The sequence below is a fragment of the Syngnathus floridae genome, chromosome 22, assembly GCF_059516105.1.
Source record: "Syngnathus floridae isolate MCC-2025c chromosome 22, RoL_Sflo_1.0, whole genome shotgun sequence".
NCBI lineage: Eukaryota > Metazoa > Chordata > Actinopteri > Syngnathiformes > Syngnathidae > Syngnathus > Syngnathus floridae.
The window spans coordinates 8,122,055-8,142,500 of NC_142434.1; the positions used below are offsets into that span (position 1 = coordinate 8,122,055).

At 47.3% G+C, this 20,446-nt stretch overlaps 2 long non-coding RNA genes across 2 annotated transcripts; both read right to left on the reverse strand.

The window, feature by feature from the left end:
* Positions 1 to 1,176: 1,176 nt before the first annotated feature.
* LOC148379538 (uncharacterized) lies at positions 1,177 to 3,563 on the reverse strand. Its single transcript, XR_015855454.1, has 3 exons — positions 3,543 to 3,563; positions 1,352 to 1,430; positions 1,177 to 1,277 (listed from the first exon to the last, which is right to left on the reverse strand). It is a non-coding gene; the product is annotated as an uncharacterized LOC148379538 (long non-coding RNA).
* A 6,522-nt stretch (positions 3,564 to 10,085) lies between these two features.
* Positions 10,086 to 15,627, reverse strand: LOC148379539 (uncharacterized). The gene is made up of 4 exons (XR_015855503.1): positions 15,500 to 15,627; positions 15,302 to 15,379; positions 14,974 to 15,225; positions 10,086 to 14,897 (listed from the first exon to the last, which is right to left on the reverse strand). It is a non-coding gene; the product is annotated as an uncharacterized LOC148379539 (long non-coding RNA).
* Between the last annotated feature and the right edge of the window lie 4,819 nt (positions 15,628 to 20,446).

Genomic DNA, 20,446 nt, shown 5'->3' on the forward strand with positions numbered 1-20,446 from the left:
TCATGATAGCAGAAACGCCGGTCAGTATCCATCTTTGCCGCAGAGGCCCCGATGGCCTGCTAGATGCCCCTAGAAAGAAGCAAATGTATCTCAGGCGCATGCAACAAAGGCCTACAGAAAAACTTGAACGGAGCTGGCAGCTAACACCAGAGACTCTATGGGGATTTAGTTTTTTTTACGAGACTGGTGAGTTGTCTTTCTTCATGAGAAACCAAGAGAGCTCCGGTTCAAACATCAACAACAACAACAACACTTGTGAGCAGACAGGTGCGTTTGGCTCGTTGAACTCGAATGACTGGGCTGTCTTAAATCAACTCTTGCCAGAGGTTTTGACTGAATTTCTCAAGGAATACGGGTTAGAAGGTGAGCTGAATGCAACTTGGATTTCAAAAATCACAGCCAGCGGGAGATGTTTTTTCCGGCTGAAAGTTTCTCCTCAAACTGTTGATGGGGTAGAAGACGGAGAGCTAATCGATTTAATGTTTCTAAAACTTGAAGTGTTCAACAGCGAATGCGGTGTTTTCCAGACAATTTTGAATATACCGTTATCCGAATGGGATCAGAAGATGCAAGCTTATGGTGAGAGTATTACAGGGCTTTTTCTATCAAGCCGTGTCTGGACAAATGTCGTCGGAGTGAAACGTAAACTGGCTTTAGATTAACCCTTACTAAAAAAATTAAGTTTAAACCCCAGGCCCTCTTCAACACACAAGACTCTGTTCCTCCTCCTAACCCCTCCTAGCCTCCATCTTTTTCTCACCTGCAGTCAATGAAAGTTGAGGGGGTGATAGTCATTAGCATAACTCTATAAAGCCAGGTCCCCAGACTTCTCTTTCACACACGCACAGACGCTGGAAAGACAATGGCCCAAAAAATGCTTGCCAGAAGACTTTTACCACGTTTTATACCTATGGAGCATGGGCCTGACATCACATTCTGGTCCACCCCTGAAAACTCTGAGGCGGAAGCAGACGATGCTGACACAACTTTCATCGCATCGCCGGAACCAACACCAGTGCGGCCTGAGACATGGGCGGAAAGGTTTGAGATTCTTCCACTACCTACACCCGACCCGAGCGAATGCCTCTCACCCATATGCCTCGACGATCTGCAACCCGATTCTCTCTATGGAGCCTTGTCATCAACTTTTGACGTGTTTGAAACCCCTGAAACCTCGGGGGAGCAACAGCAGGAGGAGCAGCAGAGACCGCAACAGCATGAACCGTGGTCCTCGTCACGAGCCATCGAATTGTTTGATGACGCCTGCGCACGCTATCCTGAAAACGGCATGGATTTGCCCAACTTGACTACTGCTGACATTAGAGTCTTACTCGAAGAGGCAGAATCGCACCTGCCCGCTGATTTTGAGGAGGGTGATGACCCTCAGCAGGCCCTTGAGTTTGGGGTCGTTCCTTCGATGAGCTCGACGCCTGGGAAAATCAACACACAGCAAGGCTCAGAGTATAATATGTGTGTCGAACCACTTAATTGGTTGGTTATTGAAGATTACACACGTCTAAAACTGATGGTTGTTCATCTTTTGTATGATGCATTGATTAAGCATGCTAAATCTAACTGTGACGGATGTGCTCTTGATGATCTCAGCCAAATGGCGCACACGTGCTTGTATGTTGAGGATCGAGACTTTTATTTCTACGCGAATTATGAAACAGTGATGGCTGAGTTGTGTAATGCTGACTTCCTCCACACGTTGTCGACAATGTTTTTCTATTTTAAAACCTCTGCACCCCTTATAAACATTCGCAATTCTGTTTCTGCCATTCTACATGACCTAGCTCACGAGTGCAAGATCTTTACACGGCTCCGTGCGATAAAACAAGAAGCGCGTGACACTGTGTTGAGCAGCAGCGAAGTCGCTCTATTATTCAGAACGTTTGGAAAAACAGAATGGGAGGTATTGTGAAAAAAATGTGGAGCCGGTTGAAGGCTTTCCTAACAGTACTTTTAGATGTAACAGGGGGCCAGCTAAAAAAGTTTAAAGTAACACCAACTATGCTATCTTCATTCCTGCGTTATGTTAAACCTTAGGATTTATAGAAAGATGTTTTTACCATGTTTTACACGTGTTTCCGTTTACTAGTAATGTTTTTTTAAGAACTAGTTTGATTTTTTTTTTTATGTAATAAACTATTGTGACCGGAAAAGTGACTGTCTCTCTGTGTTTATTCAATGGCATGAGTTGTCTTCAGAGACTTTATAATTGTTGCTAAGAATCCTGTTAGTTTTAGGGCGAGAGACACGCCTACACAGGGGGAAAAAAAAAAAAAAACCAAATCGAAAGCGAGAGACCGCTCAAAGCAGCAGCAGTGCGTTCGGACCTCTCATCTCGCACGTTTACTAACTTCTCGACTTAACTCCCCGCTAAAATTTGAAATAATGCCCACTAAAAAGGGGCTCGTGTTGGACGCGCTGGAAAACCTATCCAACGAGAACTTCAAAAGGTTTGTTAAGGCGCTGGTGAACCGTCGCGGTAACATAAAGGTGGCGAAAAACAAGGTGCAAGATAAGGACTTTGTGGACGTAACCGAGGTGCTGGTGTCCACTTTCACCGAGGACAACGCTCCAGCCGTGGTCTCCGAATTGCTCATCTCCATTAACTGCGCCGACGAGGCCTAAAAGCTCAGTGTGTGTGTGTGTGTGTGTGTGAGGCCTGAGGGGGGCAGCTAATTTTTAAGAACTAGTTTGATTTTTCTGTAATAAACTATTGTGACCGGAAAAGTGACCGTTTCTCTGTGTTTATTCAATTCGAAATCGTAAGATATCATACCTGTTTGTTTTATTAACAGCGTCACAATCTGTTATCCGCCAGAACTGATCTAACAATGGGTGGCGACAGGTGTCTTCACAAACTCTATTTTTCTGCTGAGAATCCAGCTAGTTTTGGGGGAGAGAGACGCCTGCATAGAGGGGCGGTGGATAGCTGTAAAAACACCAACATTAAAAAAGTAAAAGCTTTTTTATCCGATCAGGACGCATACACTTTACACAGACCAGCCAGAATAACTTTTCCTAGAAATAAAGTTTTTGTTCGAGGGCCTATGAGAGAGTTCCAGGCAGATTTATGCGATTTGCAATCACTTGCGCGTTACAACGATGGTTATAAATATTTACTAACCGTAATCGATATATTTTCGAAACGCGCGTATGTACGCGTTTTGAAAGCAAAAACAGGTACCCACGTTAGCGAAGCATTTGAAGATATCCTAGCAGTTAGCGGTTCACCATTACGCCTTCAAACAGATAAAGGGACGGAGTTTTTTAACAAACATTTCCAGAAATTAATGAGAAAGCACAATATTACACATTTTTCCACCGTCTCAGACACTAAAGCCCAGACGGTCGAGAGATTCAACAAAACATTAAAATCCCGCATGTGGAGGTATTTCACAGCTAAGAACACACACAGATACGTGGATGTAATTCAGGATTTTATTGTCAGTTATAACGACAGTTTTCACAGCAGTATAAAAATGGCACCTAACGCTGTAAACGAGGAGAATAAGAATGTCGTTTTCACTAACCTCTACGCACGAAATCCTTTCCGACGGGAGAACAAGTTCCGGTTCGCACCGGGCGACACTGTGCGAATTTCCAAAATAAGAGGGAATTTTGAAAAAGGTTATTTACAAAGTTACACGGATGAAATTTTCACAATAAGACAGCGTCTCCACCGCGTTCCTCCCGTCTATAAAATATCAGATTTGGATGGTATGCCTGTAGAAGGGAGTTTCTACGAGGCGGAATTACAAAAAGTGCAAATAAAAAAAAATAAAATTTTTCGCATACAGAAAATTCTTAAATCACGCACCGTGTCAGGTAAACGCGAGTCCCTCGTCCACTGGGTGGGCTGGCCATCCAAATTCGACAGTTGGGTACCCACAAAGAGTATTAAAAACATCTGACGATCTCTAAAACGGCCATTCTGTGGAAATTACAAGATGGGTGACCACCAGAGAGAATTCTACGTCACATTAGCGTCAAACGCAAGTGTACATCTTTTTAGTGCAAACACGCTCACAGAATTTAAAACGGAGCTGGCTCAACATATTGATTTAAAAGGCTCGTGGGAGGTTGGCCTGTGCGAAATATCGTACGTCAACACAATTCCAACCATCCCTGAGAAAAAACGGAACTTTTATCTAAAACAACCTAAAAATCCGCTCCCTAGAGGTGATACATTCCAAGACGACTCAGAAACTCGACATATGCTCAAAACAAGGGGAGGTGTTTATCAAAATTATGACTCGTTAGCTTTGGACATTCAAACTCTATTAACTAAAGCGAGTTGCAAAAAGATTGACGTCCGATTTGATCAGCATAAACAGAGATTCATGTTTTCGGGCGAAGAAGGATTGAGAATTATGTTCAAGAGCCCCCTGGCGTATATTGTCGGGATAAATCCCGAGAATTGGCTGTCACTTAAACCGGAAGGCGTCAACGCACAACATCCTGCCGATATAAGAGCCGGATCATATTTTATGTTCATCTACACAGACATCATCCACCATCAGATAAATATTTACTAACCGTAATCGATATATTTTCGAAACGCGCGTATGTACGCGTTTTGAAAGCAAAAACAGGTACCCACGTTAGCGAAGCATTTGAAGATATCCTAGCAGTTAGCGGTTCACCATTACGCCTTCAAACAGATAAAGGGACGGAGTTTTTTAACAAACATTTCCAGAAATTAATGAGAAAGCACAATATTACACATTTTTCCACCGTCTCAGACACTAAAGCCCAGACGGTCGAGAGATTCAACAAAACATTAAAATCCCGCATGTGGAGGTATTTCACAGCTAAGAACACACACAGATACGTGGATGTAATTCAGGATTTTATTGTCAGTTATAACGACAGTTTTCACAGCAGTATAAAAATGGCACCTAACGCTGTAAACGAGGAGAATAAGAATGTCGTTTTCACTAACCTCTACGCACGAAATCCTTTCCGACGGGAGAACAAGTTCCGGTTCGCACCGGGCGACACTGTGCGAATTTCCAAAATAAAAGGGAATTTTGAAAAAGGTTATTTACAAAGTTACACGGATGAAATTTTCACAATAAGACAGCGTCTCCACCGCGTTCCTCCCGTCTATAAAATATCAGATTTGGATGGTATGCCTGTAGAAGGGAGTTTCTACGAGGCGGAATTACAAAAAGTGCAAATAAAAAAAAATAAAATTTTTCGCATACAGAAAATTCTTAAATCACGCACCGTGTCAGGTAAACGCGAGTCCCTCGTCCACTGGGTGGGCTGGCCATCCAAATTCGACAGTTGGGTACCCACAAAGAGTATTAAAAACATCTGACGATCTCTAAAACGGCCATTCTGTGGAAATTACAAGATGGGTGACCACCAGAGAGAATTCTACGTCACATTAGCGTCAAACGCAAGTGTACATCTTTTTAGTGCAAACACGCTCACAGAATTTAAAACGGAGCTGGCTCAACATATTGATTTAAAAGGCTCGTGGGAGGTTGGCCTGTGCGAAATATCGTACGTCAACACAATCCCAACCATCCCTGAGAAAAAACGGAACTTTTATCTAAAACAACCTAAAAATCCGCTCCCTAGAGGTGATACATTCCAAGACGACTCAGAAACTCGACATATGCTCAAAACAAGGGGAGGTGTTTATCAAAATTATGACTCGTTAGCTTTGGACATTCAAACTCTATTAACTAAAGCGAGTTGCAAAAAGATTGACGTCCGATTTGATCAGCATAAACAGAGATTCATGTTTTCGGGCGAAGAAGGATTGAGAATTATGTTCAAGAGCCCCCTGGCGTATATTGTCGGGATAAATCCCGAGAATTGGCTGTCACTTAAACCGGAAGGCGTCAACGCACAACATCCTGCCGATATAAGAGCCGGATCATATTTTATGTTCATCTACACAGACATCATCCACCATCAGACAGTTGGCGACGCGTACGCCCCCATGCTTCGAACTCTACCGATAGAAGGGAATTACGGAGAAGTTGTGAACAGGACTTTTAATCCGGTTTACTATTTAGATGTGTGCAGGAGCCATATTGAAACCATTTCGGTTTACCTGCGATCAGACCAGAACAACCCGTTAGATTTCGAATACGGGAAGGTTATTCTCACTCTACATTTTAGATCGAAATAAAAAAAAAAATTAACAGAACAACCCGTTAGATTTCGAATACGGGAAGGTTATTCTCACTCTGCATTTTAGATCGAAATAAAAAAAAAAAAAAAAAAAAAAAAAAATGACGTCATCGTCAATGCACCCTGATTTGTACCGTTTTGTCGATTATTACGAAACACAAGTGGGGGGCTCTTTTCAAGGTTACGCGGGCGCACCGGTTCAGTATGGACGTGGAATTGGATCTATTTTTGCAAAATTATTTCGTTTCGTGATGCCTTTGTTCAAAAACGGGTTTAACTTGGCGAAGCCACATCTCCAAGCCGCCGCTAAAAACATAGCAACGGATGTAGCGGGGCGCGTCATTCAAAGAATCCACCAGAAACAAGGCCCCGAGCAAGAAGGTTCCGGGCTTGCTGTATTGTCACGTGGGACGATCCACCCTGGGGGGCGGAGAAAGAGGACCGTTAAAAGGAAAAGACGCTCCACCGGTCTCAGACCAGTTGTCAGGAAAAAGCGGAGAAGACGCAAGACAGATATTTTCTCTTAAAAAATGGCCCTTCTACATTTCAAGAGCCACGAGGCGACTTTATCAAGTCTGGACCTTTTTAGCGCTCCCTTGACCCAATTCTCCATAGAAGATAGCTCATATGTCGAATTCCAGCCATTGTCAGCAATTGTGGATCAGGGGCCTATAGAGTTCTTTATCCCCGGGGACGGCTCAAAATATTTAGATTTATCTGACACTTTACTACATCTCCGTGCAAAGGTGACGCGTAGGGATGGGACAAATATTCCACCGCAGGAGCAAGTCGGCATCGTGAATTTCCCTATAAACACAATTTTTAGTCAATTAGATATTTCGTTGGGTGGGCGGTTAATCTCACAATCTAGTGCTACACACGCATACAGATCCATCATCGAGCTGCTGTTAAATTTTTCAAAAGATTCTTTGGAGTCACAATTCACAGCAGGAATGTTCGCTATGGACACTAGGGGGCGTATGGACGCGATTTCGGTCGAAGAGGGCGTGGCTAACGCTGGTTTTGTGCGGCGCGCACAGCAGATTGCCGGCTCACGTGAATTCCATCTCACGGGGCCGCTTCATGGAGATATTTTCTTTTCCGAACGCCATCTATTGAATAATGTGGATCTACGTCTAAAGTTAACTAGAGCTTCTGATGATTTCTGTCTCATGAGCGCTCCAGACAGTGATTCGTGTCTCAAAATACTAGGAGCATCGTTATTTGTGAAAAAAGTATCAATTTCACCGGCTGTGGCGATAGGTCACGCCGCCGCTTTACAGAAAGGTAACGCCCTTTATCCGTTGACCAGAATCAATATGAAGACCTTCAGTATACCACAAAACTCACGAATTTGTCATCAGGATAATCTATTCCTCGGCCACATCCCCAAGCAAATTGTAATAGCTCTCGTAAACCACAACAGTTTCATGGGTCGGAGAGATTTAAACCCGTTTAATTTTTTGCATTATAACATAGAGTATTTAGCTCTCAGCCACGAAGGTCGACAAATACCTGCCAAAGCTTTTCAGCCCAATTTCGAAGCTGGGATATGTACACGTGAATTTCATAATTTATACACAGCAACAGGACGTTTTCTGAAAGACCTACCTCTTTGTATCGATCAACAGGATTTTAGTCAAGGCTACTCACTTTTTGTTTTCAATTTAAGTCAGGTAGATGATTCCGGGGCTTTGTCACCTGTGAATAACGGGGTCCTGAGACTCGATTTGCGCTTCAGAACCCCATTACCACAAACAGCGACCCTTATCGTATATGCTGCATACGATTCGCTTATCGAAATTAATGCTAAGAGGGAAGTATTGATGGACTATTATTAACGCTATGAACGGTCGTGAACTGGACATGATTATGACCCGGATGCAGAGAGCATTATTCGGGGGTGTTTTCGCATCGGATGAGTTAGCTGACGTCAGAGACCCGCCTCCAAAATATTACATCGTCAACACGCATCCAAGACATTTACCCGGTGAGCACTGGCTCGCTTTGACTTTAGAATCGGACGGTTCGGCCACATTCTTTGATCCTTTTGGTCTGCCACCGGACAGCCCGTACTACCCGTCGAGTATATACAGATTTCTGAAGAAGCATTCTAAACGGGTCGACTATCAGAACGGGCAGTTGCAACACGAGCTCACAGACACCTGCGGTCAACATTGCGTGTATTATCTAAGTCAACGTGGGCGGGGCCTCACCTATCACGAAGTGTTGACTCATTACAATTCGGATCCTCTCCATAACGACGCCATGGTTAGTGAGTTTGTCAAAAAATGTCGAAGGCCAGACCGGATGTGCGGCGGGCAAACATCATGTTCATTGCATAAATTTAAAAAATGTCATTGTCTGAAACCGTGTTAATGTTTTATAAAAATCTCTTTTATTCAATAAACATTGTTAAAGAGAGTTACAGAGTCATGTGTTTTTTTTTTCACTAACAACAATAGAGTATCATCTAATAACTAACCCATTTTACTATCGGCGACGTTCTTTTTCTTTTTCTCTTATTCATCACGTTTACATCTTCTGCATAAGAAACATCCGCATCTTCACCTGTAGCGTATTTCAAACGTTTAAAATCTGCGCGAGCCAAGGGGTTGGAGATACTTGTTTCCGGCAGGTTTAATCGGGCTAGCGTCCGGAGAAATTCACTCCATCCTATCGGTTTCTCGTTGATTTTTTTCCCACTCGCGCACAAATGTCTCAACAGATCGCTCATATGGGAGCCTTTGATAGTTTTCCCTCTAAAAATAAATTCACTTAACGGTGTCCAGCTTACATCTTCTGCCGACAGTCTTTTCAGCACATAGTTGGCGTTACGCCGAAAACGTGGACCTATGGCGTCCAAGATATCCTCATAGCGTCTACCTGTCACCTCGATCGTGGTCTCATCTCCGGTCTTTCTTTCTCCCTCCTCATTGGCTTCGTTGCGAATCGTAATAGGAATTTGCTCGGAGTCTTTTTGTTTGACCAGCCCCATGTAACGCTGCATTAAGGTCTGATAAATTTTGATCTTTTCATATTGATTTAAATTTTTATTATCCAAAACCTGTTTCATCTCTTCATCCAAAGAATGCTCTGCTGTATCACGGATGGTCGGAGCGGGTCGATTCAGCCTCTCGAACTGATAAGGTGAAATCAGGAACATTTTCTGAGCCGTTTTCAAACTCATTTTTTATGATTTGCTCATAAAGCCGCTAATGACACTCCCGAGAACAGGTGCGAAAGCGGCCAGCAACGGTAATATAAAACCACCTTTCTGAACTAACACAGCTCTTTTCTTCTTCAAAGTATTTTTCTTATCAGCCAAAAAGCGGATATTTTTCTTTTGCTTTTTAAGTCTCTTGTAAAGTTTTGATTTTAAGGGTACATGTCCTTTAAGAAGATTTAGAGCAATCTCACATAACGCTTTCACCAGACTACTAGGGCCTCTGAGTAGCAAATGCTTACGTTTGGCCGGTTTGGATGTAAACAGAGATTTGAGTAACGGTGCGTTTGTTTTTAAAAGCCTCGTCATCGTTTTATTGTTTGGGTATATAAACGACAGGCCACTGGTTATGTAGTACACCTGTACGTAGTCTATATTGTTCTGGGCATGAAGGTGTCAAATCTACCAGTAAATACCCATGCGGCTCTCTTGTAGCATCTTCAAAGCATTCCAGGAAAAACTTCCGGTTGCCGGGAGAAATTTGATTCGCCAGGACACTCACCTGCTGTTTATCACGGGGGTTTTTGAACAAAATCAAATAATTACTGTTTAAACTAATAGTACGGCTAAATTTGCCCTGATGGAATACATTCTGCGTTAGCATTATAACGCTTAAATTTTTATGATGTCTATATTGGGTGAATATTCGGACCACTTCGGGGTTATCCGAAGCTTGGAAGATGATGTCATCCAGAATCAGTAGATGGTGCTGGTGTGGCGGGAACAGCTTCTCGTCATCAAAAGATTCAGGCAGCCCCTTGATAAAAACAATGTCTTTATTCAGGTTTTTGAGTTCATCGTACATTGGTTGATGTGCTGTATAAACCCAGACAATATTATCAGGTTTTTTTCTTAGAACATGTTCAGGATTTTGCAATACATTTTTTACAAAGAAAGTCTTCCCACACCCTGAAGGCCCTGCGACTAAAGATGAGAAAGGAAGTTCTAATCTGGGGTCGAATTCAATCTGATTAAAAGCCATTTCCACACACGTAGACACACGTATGGATAGATAGAAATATCAGTAGCCAAACGGTTCAGTGGTGCCTCGCTCTAGCAGCCTTCTTTTATCGTACACCACACGAAGCCGCTTGGAAAATGACATGTTTCTGAGATGAAACCCTCTCTTATCGCGAACGATGTTATGTTGGGGGGCGTATAGCACATCTGAGTTTGCACATGCTGTATCTATGTACCCTTGAACCAAATTGCGCATGCTATCGAGATTGATGCTGCGAGCGCTTTCGTGACTTTGTGTGATACCCTTCACCTTCATGACCGTCTGAGATGATCCTCGTGTTTTGTAAGCGTATGTTTTGGGACCGGCTGAGACGAATTCTAAAATGCTGTCGTTCGAAAGCTCATCTGTCAAATCACCCAGATAATCACCTAGAGGGAGAACACTTTCACCTGGCTTCACAGTGTACACAAGGCTGTCTGTATCGGTGTAAAGGACACGCCTCTGTAAAATTTCTAAATAGCTGTACATTTTTAAGCGTGCATAGGCTGTTGTGAAACACGCTGCAGCCACGTTTGATGTTTTTGAGGCGGGGATCTCATTGTTTGTGTTGATACAATACTGCACAATTGAGAGCTTCTCATTGATAAAATGGAAGAATTTCACATTGTACAGACCTGAAAACAGAAGCTCAAAAAAATCCTCTGATTTTGTCACAATTTTTGTGTTTACCATGTTGTCACGTTGCGCTAGTTTTCCCCACAGATTGTTAAGACAGAGTTTTGACACTTGTCTTTTGCCAGGGTTTACAGCAATTTTGGAAGGATCGAGTTGGATACCTTGATGAACGGCATACTCTTCTATGTATCTTTCTCTATCAGCCTGGTTGACCACGTGAGCTGGATAACCTGAAGATTCTTGTTTACCTTTTAGAAATGTTCGCATGTAATCACGGAAAATTGTGTCGCTCGTTCTTGTGTAATGCCACACTTCTGTAATTTCCGCAACCGTGTACCCGAGATCTAGTGCCTTAACAAATTCAGGGGTTGTCCAAACACCTGTCAACGATCTTTGCTCATCACTATGTGTACACGCCGTCTGCTGGTTGTTACACTCGGCGCATGTACGACACAGTGTGAAGACGAGTTTACCTTTAGCTGTTTTGAACGGTAGGACGGGAAAATATAAACCACGGGGTGGGTTGACTGTGGCGCTGATGAAACCAAAATACGACCTAGGGTCTTTAAAATCACCGTGGATAATCGTTGGATGATCGATTGGGTAGGTGGCTGTACTGTTGATGAAAGGATACAATGATGTCACATCAACATACAACACACGCTCGTCTGGCTCTGCCGTGTATTTTAAAACGAATGCGTTTGTTCGGCCCCCAAAAAGAGCCTGCCTCGGTTTGAGCGGTGTAGGAAATTTGGATTTTTTAAGGAATTCCTTCACCTCTATGTCCATCTTTTTCATTTGCAACCATTCATGCTCCCACATAATTACAAGGTACACATCCTGTCTAAGCTGTAGATCCTGAATTTTCTTTTGTGTTTTATCAAACCTCTCCTGAAAAGGGCGTTTGGTTGTCGGGCATATTTTAGAGAGGTCGAAGCATTCTGCGCAGCCGTGGTGATAACAACCGAAATACTCAAACACTATTTTTACGCCCCCGATTTCACAATAACCATCTACAAAGTAGTTGTCTATCCTAACTTCACCACCGTTCAATGCGTGTCTAATTTGGATATTTTGACTGTGCATGATCCATTGCATGTACTGAATAGAATCGTGTGAGAAAGCTTTGTACTGACGCATATAGTTGTCTGATGGTGTAATGGCTAGTGTTTGAGGGGTCAGAAAATTAGCTCTGAAAACTTTCATGCACGCCGACGCAATTGTTACTGCATTGAATGGATCTGTTCCGGTGGCCTCAAAAAACTCACTCCTGAATTTTTCACACCCTTGCATTAACAGATCAACATCATTCTCGCAGTAGGCTATTGCCTGTTTAGCAAAATCAAACACATTGCTAGCTTCTTTGGCATACCACTCGTCAAACTTTGATCGTTGGGAGGGTGACATTCGCTCGGTGCCGTAGTACATGGGGTCAGGGTGACACCCGACGTAGTTTAGATGCTCTAAAGAGCTGAATTTGTGTGGGAAGTACCCCTTTGATTTGTCTTCAAACCCCAGGGCCTTAGGCATTGCGCTTAGAGGCATCGTCAAGAATGAGAGAGAGTCTATGAATCGTGATTTTGTGTCTAAATCGACAAATGATAGAACTTTACTCCCTTGCATCAGAATGTCGAGTTTGAGACCTAATTCGAGCATTCTCCTTATCAGTATGTATGAATCAAAACCTCTCGCATTATGTGCAACAAACGTAGTTTGTTTAAACCGTGGCATTCGGAAAAATCTGAGAAATTCATCAACACAATCTGTGCCATACCAATGCTTCGTCAGTCTATTCGATCTGCAGCAGATGAGAAAAGGTTTGTGTAAACCGTTTGTGTCTACATAAGTTTCGAAATCGTAGTAGACTACATTTTTGCACGGTGGTTGAGGTTTGATGGGCTGAATGTAGCACATGTGGGGGTTCAATAAGGCGTCATCTTGATTTATGATCTCATCACACACTGCGCATTTTTTAACGGGGCAGCGATGTTTAGCACCGGTACCATCAGCTTTCACATAATACCGGAGACCACATTCCAAGCATTTTTTGTATGAAGCGCAGTTGCTCGCACGATTCATTGATCGGGACTCTTTATGTTTGATAAGGCATTCCTCATTACGACAAGATTTGTTACAGTCGGGGCAGATGATAGGTTTAAACCGTCGCTGTTTACAGCATGGATCAAGACAAACGCCACAGTGTCCTGCACAATGGTGCTGTTGCCAATTGGCATGCCCTTTGTAACAATACCTGCAGAAGAATGCGTGGCCCACAAAGGCCTCAATAGCTTTCACGCCGTAATAGTGGCCCTCGAGGTTTAAGACAAATAGAGTGTCGTTATCTGTTTTGGGGTAACGCGTGTCGAAAAAGGTCATGGGGCGGCAGTCCTCTTTTCGATACATTACAGTTATTTTCCGTTTGAGGACTTTCTCAAATTTATGGACATCGCCCAGACTCACAGGTGTTTGACAATCCAATCCTACGCTCTCCTGTAAGAGCCGTGCGTGTCTCGTGGCTTGTTTTGTTGTCAGTGTGTCATTTAGCAGATAGGTTAGCGAGAGAGCGAAACACAAATTATTGTCTTTATTACGAGGTATGTGTAGGTGTCGTTTTTTCAACCTCAAAATCTCTCTGTTGGTAGTGTTCAGCAGCCTTCGACGCATTCCACCACCACCACGCAATGGAGTGACTATTTGTACAATGAGCTCTAAGCTCTCATCAGCCAGAAGCTCTGTATTTGATTGGGCTAAACGTTCAAGCAGGTTTGATACATTATCTCTGATAGAGTTTATATCAGTAGTTTGCGGGCAGATGTGAGCTCTATCGTTACCAGCCGCGAGCTCTATCTGAATTACATCACCTGTTTGCGCCCTGCTAGCTACCTCTTGCAAGACATCATCTATTCTGTCTTCAATCTGGAGGTAGAAGGTTGCAAAATCATTAATGTTCTGTTGCGATGGTATATTTAGCCGTCGTCTCACCTCTACATTGTTGAAATGCGGCCTGTTGATTACAACCGAACCGCCGCGTTGGTCAGCTAATACAGAACCGTTGTTAGATTGTTGGGGCGTGTGTTGAAACGGTGATGTGTTGTCATCAATAACGTCTATTTCATGATCAGTTATAACAGCACAGTTGTTAGGCTGAAATATCGGCCGAACGGCGTCAATAGCAGCCGGTGGTGATGAATCGCGAGAGTTAGTGGTCAACGGGTCAACCAGAGGCTGTGTATTTAGATTTTGGATGATGTTTAGCAACTGGATAGGAATGTCAGGACTGATACGCCCGTCGCTGTCATTAGCATGGTTGTTTAATTCTGCTATCATGTTTAGCAATTGTGACGGGATTTGTGTAGGACTCTGTCCACCTTCATTCGGGCTTCGGTTGTTCAATTCATCTATGACAGTCTGTAAATGAGTGAGAATAACAGGACTGTCTGGTCTCTCCCCCTCTGACAAAGCAACGGTCACATTGTTGAGCAAATCTGTTATTTGACTCGTACACACATTGTTAACGTTTGATAAATCTAGCTGTGGTGTGTCACTTCTTTGGCTTCCCCCGTTAAATGATGGCAAATCTATTTCAGAAATGTTTGCTAAGAAATCCGACTCCGTCGACGTAAGGTTTGAATGATCCATTATATTTTCTTTTACAAAACACAGCAGAAACAACACAAACCTATTTTGATTCGGCTAAATCTGTAAGAGCACGTATAATCTTAAAGCACTCTTGTAACCGTCTTTTGTAGATACAGTTACCCCGACACCTTAGAGGCCCCCTGCTGTTTGAGTGGTGGGTGTTGTAGAAGGGGTGCCCCCTCCTCTTCCTCCTCCTCTTCCTCTCTCTCTGTGGCTCGGTGTCACGATGTTCACCTGTAAGTTAATCCTTTATAATACCGAAAATAGCAAGTATGATAGCACATAAAGAGAGAAAAAATATAAGGAATACCTCCAACTTTGTTTGTCGACTCTTGATGATGATGGTTTAAAGCTTCGTAAGTAGATAGAGCCTCAAGTAGTTCAGAATCCGTCGCTGCCTCCTGTCGGTTGGTGTGGGGTGCAGTCGGATTGGTTTCAACAGTAACACGTGACTCTGATACAGCTGGTCGCTCTGACTCTGTCGTTTCCACTGCTCCAATATGGCGGTCGAAAGCAGCTTGTGTCGGCCGAACGCTTTTTCTAGTGGCCGCGGCCACGAGATCTGATACAGACATAAAAAATAAAATCAGTAACTAATACCCTCTATAAGAACTATCTTAGATGCGCTATTGACTCACCGTAGTCTGATTGTGTTAGGTAAACGTCGCTAAAATCGTCGTCAAAAGATGCGTGGACATCGGCAAAAACGATGTTGTCTGCAAATATTATATAAACAATACATCTTGTTTTATAAAAATAACTTATTATTATTATTTATTATTATTATTTGTTATTATTATTGTCATTATTGTGAGAAATGTAGTAAAATGACTTACCTTTAACCATTCTCGAAAACAACTTTTTGACACGCTTCGATTCTGTTCGTCAGAGTGATGGCTTGCCTTGTCTTGTCTTCTCCAAAATGATGCTCGTCCGCACCAAACTTTTAAATTCGGCGGGGATAACACCACGCCTATGAGCTCACGTGTCGCGGTAAATCGGATAACTTTGGTCGTATGTTGATGACGCATCAAAGAGGTCTTTCTCATATCCTTGGCCCCAGTAATACCGACTCCGCTATTGTTTGTCAAATTACATTAGAGATAACTTGTGACTTGTAACAGTGTGATTTTCTCAACAAAAGCCCTTTGATCCTCTAAACCAATGTTTACCAAATTACATGCGTCTCTCGCTTTCAGATAACTTTGGCTGAGCTATTGATTCTCAAATTATATGCGACTCTCTTCCAGCCAACTTTGACATCTATAATGTTGCCTCCTGTCACAAACCCCCCACCCTATCACAAACACCCCCCTCCCCTTCGCCTTCTCAACAAAAAGGCTCCCCTTCAGTCTCACACGTACGGGCCGGATGCAAAGGTAGCTCAGAGGGCTGTTAGCAAAGCTAGCACAGGTGCTCCACCTGTCTTGATTCATAAAAATACATGCCCATACATATCCACATCTTAAAAATGGCGCCAGCAAACCAAAATGGCGACAGTCAAAGATGGCGCCGTCACGACTGGCGCCATCTTGATGCCACCAACCCGCTAAAGAATTTATGACCCCCAATAAAATACGTCATAAATCAACATCAATAGATCATAAAATTTTATGACTTCCTAACTCATTTGCATATGAATAGACATCAAAGCCTGCTGCCTTCTATATCTCTCTCTAATGAGGCTCCGCAATCTCCTCCGCGGTGCTCATAAACAGCCGGTCCGCTAGAAGGGAGCTTATTTCGGCCACCTGGCGCGTGCGCACGGCCTCCCGGTGGAACCGGGCGGTGTGTGCGAATGTCCTAGCTACTGGAAGTGCAATGAGGCTCTGCAGTCTCCTCCACAGAGCTCATAAACAGCCGATCCGCTAGGCGGGAGCTTATTTCGGCCACTTGGCGCGTGCGCACGGCCTCCCGGTGGAACCGGGTGGCGTGCGCGAGTGTGCTGGCCGCTGGAAGTGCAATGAGGCTCCGCAATCTCCTCCGCAGTACTTATAAACAGCCGATCCGCTAGGCGGGAGCTTATTTCGGCCACTTTGCGCGTGCGCACCGCCTCCCGGTTGTTCCGGGCGGCGTGCGCGAGTGTGCTGGCCGCTGGAAGTGAAATGAGGCTCCGCGATCTCCTCCGCGGTGCTTATAAACAGCCAATCCGCTAGGCGGGAGCTTATTTCGGCCACTAGGCGCATGCGCACGGCCTCCCGGTTGTTCTGGGCGGCGTGCGCGAGTGTGCTGGCCGCTGGAAGTGCAATGAAGCTCTGCGATCTCCTCCGCGGTGCTTATAAACAGCCGCTCCGAGAGGCGGGAGCTTATTTCGGCCACTTGGCGCATGCGCACGTCCTCCCGGTTGTTCCGGGCGGCGTGCGCGAGTGTGCTTGCCGCTGGAAGTGCAATGAGGCTCCGCGATCTCCTCCGCGGTGCTTATAAACAGCTGATCTGCTAGGCAGGAGCTTATTTCGGCCACGGCGCATGCGCACGGCCTCCCGGTGGAGCCGGGCGGTGTGCGCGAGTGTGCTGGCCGCTGGAAGTGCAATGAGGCTCTGCGATCTCCTCTGCGGTGCTTATAAACAGCCAATCCGCTAGAAGGGAGCTTATTTCGGCCACCTGGCGCGTGCGCACGGCCTCCCGGTGGAACCGGGAAGCGTGCGCGAGTGTGCTGGCCGCTGGAAGTGCAATGAGGCTCCGCAATCTCCTCCGCGGTGCTTATAAACAGCCGATCCGCTAGGCGGGAGCTTATTTCGGCCACTTGGCTAGTGCGCACGGCCTCAAGGTGGAGCCGGGCGGAGTGCGCGAGTGTGCTGGCCGCTGGAAGTGCAATGAGGCTCTGCGGTCTCCTCCGCGGTGCTTATAAACAGCCGGTCCGCTAGGCGGGAGCTTATTTCGGCCACTTGGTGCGTGCGCACGGCCTCCCGGTGGAACCGGGAAGCGTGCGCGAGTGTGCTGGCCGCTGGAAGTGCAATGAGGCTCTGCGGTCTCCTCCGCGGTGCTTATAAACAGCCGATCCGCTAGGCGGGAGCTTATTTCGGCCACTTGGCGCGTGCCCACGGCCTCCGGGTTGTTCCGGGCGGCGTGCGCGAGTGTGCTGGCCGCTGGAAGTGGATTGAGGCTCCGCGATCTCCTCCGCGGTGCTTATAAACAGCCGATCCGCTAGGCGGGAGCTTATTTCGGCCACTTGGCGCGGGCGCACGGCCTCCCGGTGGAGCCGGGCGGCGTGTGCGAATGTCCTAGCTACTGGAAGTGCAATGAAGCTCTGCAGTCTCCCCCGCAGAGCTCATAAACAGCCGATCCGCTAGGCGGGAGCTTATTTCGGCCACTTGGCGCGTGCGCACGGCCTCCCAGTGGAACCGGGTGGCGTGCGCGAGTGTGCTGGCCGCTGGAAGTGCAATGAGGCTCCGCAATCTCCTCAGCAGTACTTATAAACAGCCGATCCGCTAGGCGGGAGCTTATTTCGGCCACTTTGCGCGTGCGCACCGCCTCCCGGTTGTTCCGGGCGGCGTGCGCGAGTGTGCTGGCCGCTGGAAGTGCAATGAGGCTCCGCGATCTCCTCCGCGGTGCTTATAAACAGCCAATCCGCTAGGCGGGAGCTTATTTCGGCCACTAGGCGCATGCGCACGGCCTCCCGGTTGTTCCGGGCGGCGTGCGCGAGTGTGCTGGCCGCTGGAAGTGCAATGAGGCTCCGCGATCTCCTCCGCGGTGCTTATAAACAGCCGATCCGAGAGGCGGGAGCTTATTTCGGCCACTTGGCGCATGCGCACGTCCTCCCGGTTGTTCCGGGCGGCGTGCGCGAGTGTGCTTGCCGCTGGAAGTGCAATGAGGCTCCGCGATCTCCTCCGCGGTGCTTATAAACAGCCGATCCGCTAGGCGGGAGCTTATTTCGGCCACTTTGCGCGTGCGCACCGCCTCCCGGTTGTTCCGGGCGGCGTGCGCGAGTGTGCTGGCCGCTGGAAGTGCAATGAGGCTCCGCATCTCCTCCGCGGTGCTTATAAACAGCCAATCCGCTAGGCGGGAGCTTATTTCGGCCACTAGGCGCATGCGCACGGCCTCCCGGTTGTTCCGGGCGGCGTGCGCGAGTGTGCTGGTCGCTGGAAGTGCAATGAAGCTCTGCGATCTCCTCCGCGGTGCTTATAAACAGCCGCTCCGAGAGGCGGGAGCTTATTTCGGCCACTTGGCGCATGCGCACGTCTTCCCGGTTGTTCCGGGCGGCGTGCGCGAGTGTGCTTGCCGCTGGAAGTGCAACGAGGCTCCGCGATCTCCTCCGCGGTGCTTATAAACAGCCGATCCGCTAGGCGGGAGCTTATTTCGGCCACGGCGCGTGCGCACGGCCTCCCGGTGGAGCCGGGCGGTGTGCGCGAGTGTGCTGGCCGCTGGAAGTGCAATGAGGCTCTGCGATCTCCTCCGCGGTGCTTATAAACAGCCAATCCGCTAGAAGGGAGCTTATTTCGGCCACCTGGCGCGTGCGCACGGCCTCCCGGTGGAACCGGGAAGCGTGCGCGAGTGTGCTGGCCGCTGGAAGTGCAATGAGGCTCCGCGATCTCCTCCGCGGTGCTTAATAATGGCCAATCCGCTAGGCGGGAGCTTATTTCGGCCACTAGGCGCATGCGCACGGCCTCCCGGTTGTTCCGGGCGGCGTGCGCGAGTGTGCTGGCCGCTGGAAGTGCAATGAAGCTCTGCGATCTCCTCCGCGGTGCTTATAAACAGCCGCTCCGAGAGGCGGGAGCTTATTTCGGCCACTTGGCGCATGCGCACGTCCTCCCGGTTGTTCCGGGCGGCGTGCGCGAGTGTGCTTGCCGCTGGAAGTGCAATGAGGCTCCGCGATCTCCTCCGCGATGCTTATAAACAGCCGATCCGCTAGGCGGGAGCTTATTTCGGCCACGGCGCGTGCGCACGGCCTCCCGGTGGAGCCGGGCGGTGTGCGCGAGTGTGCTGGCCGCTGGAAGTGCAATGAGGCTCTGCGATCTCCTCCGCGGTGCTTATAAACAGCCAATCCGCTAGAAGGGAGCTTATTTCGGCCACCTGGCGCGTGCGCACGGCCTCCCGGTGGAACCGGGAAGCGTGCGCGAGTGTGCTGGCCGCTGGAAGTGCAATGAGGCTCCGCAATCTCCTCCGCGGTGCTTATAAACAGCCGATCCTTTAGGCGGGAGCTTATTTCGGCCACTTGGCTAGTGCGCACGGCCTCAAGGTGGAGCCGGGCGGAGTGCGCGAGTGTGCTGGCCGCTGGAAGTGCATTGAGGCTCTGCGGTCTCCTCCGCGGTGCTTATAAACAGCCGGTCCGCTAGGCGGGAGCTTATTTCGGCCACTTGGTGCGTGCGCACGGCCTCCCGGTGGAACCGAGAAGCGTGCGCGAGTGTGCCGGCCGCTGGAAGTGCAATCAGGCTCCGCGATCTCCTCCGCGGTGCTTATAAACAGCCGATCTGCTAGGCCGGAGCTTATTTCGGCCACTTGGCGCGTGTGCATGGCCTCCCGGTTGCTCCGGGCGGCGTGCGCGAGTGTGCTGGCCGCTGGAAGTGCAATCAGGCTCCGCAATCAACTCCAAGGTGCTTATAAACAGCCGATCCGCTAGGCGGGAGATTATTTCGGCCACTTGGCTAGTGCGCACGGCCTCAAGGTGGATCCGGGCGGAGTGCGCGAGTGTGCTGGCCGCTGGAAGTGCAATGAGGCTCTGCGGTCTCCTCCGCGGTGCTTATAAACAGCCGGTCCGCTAGGCGGGAGCTTATTTCGGCCACTTGGTGCTTGCGCACGGCCTCCCGGTGGAACCGGGAAGCGTGCGCGAGTGTGCTGGCCGCTGG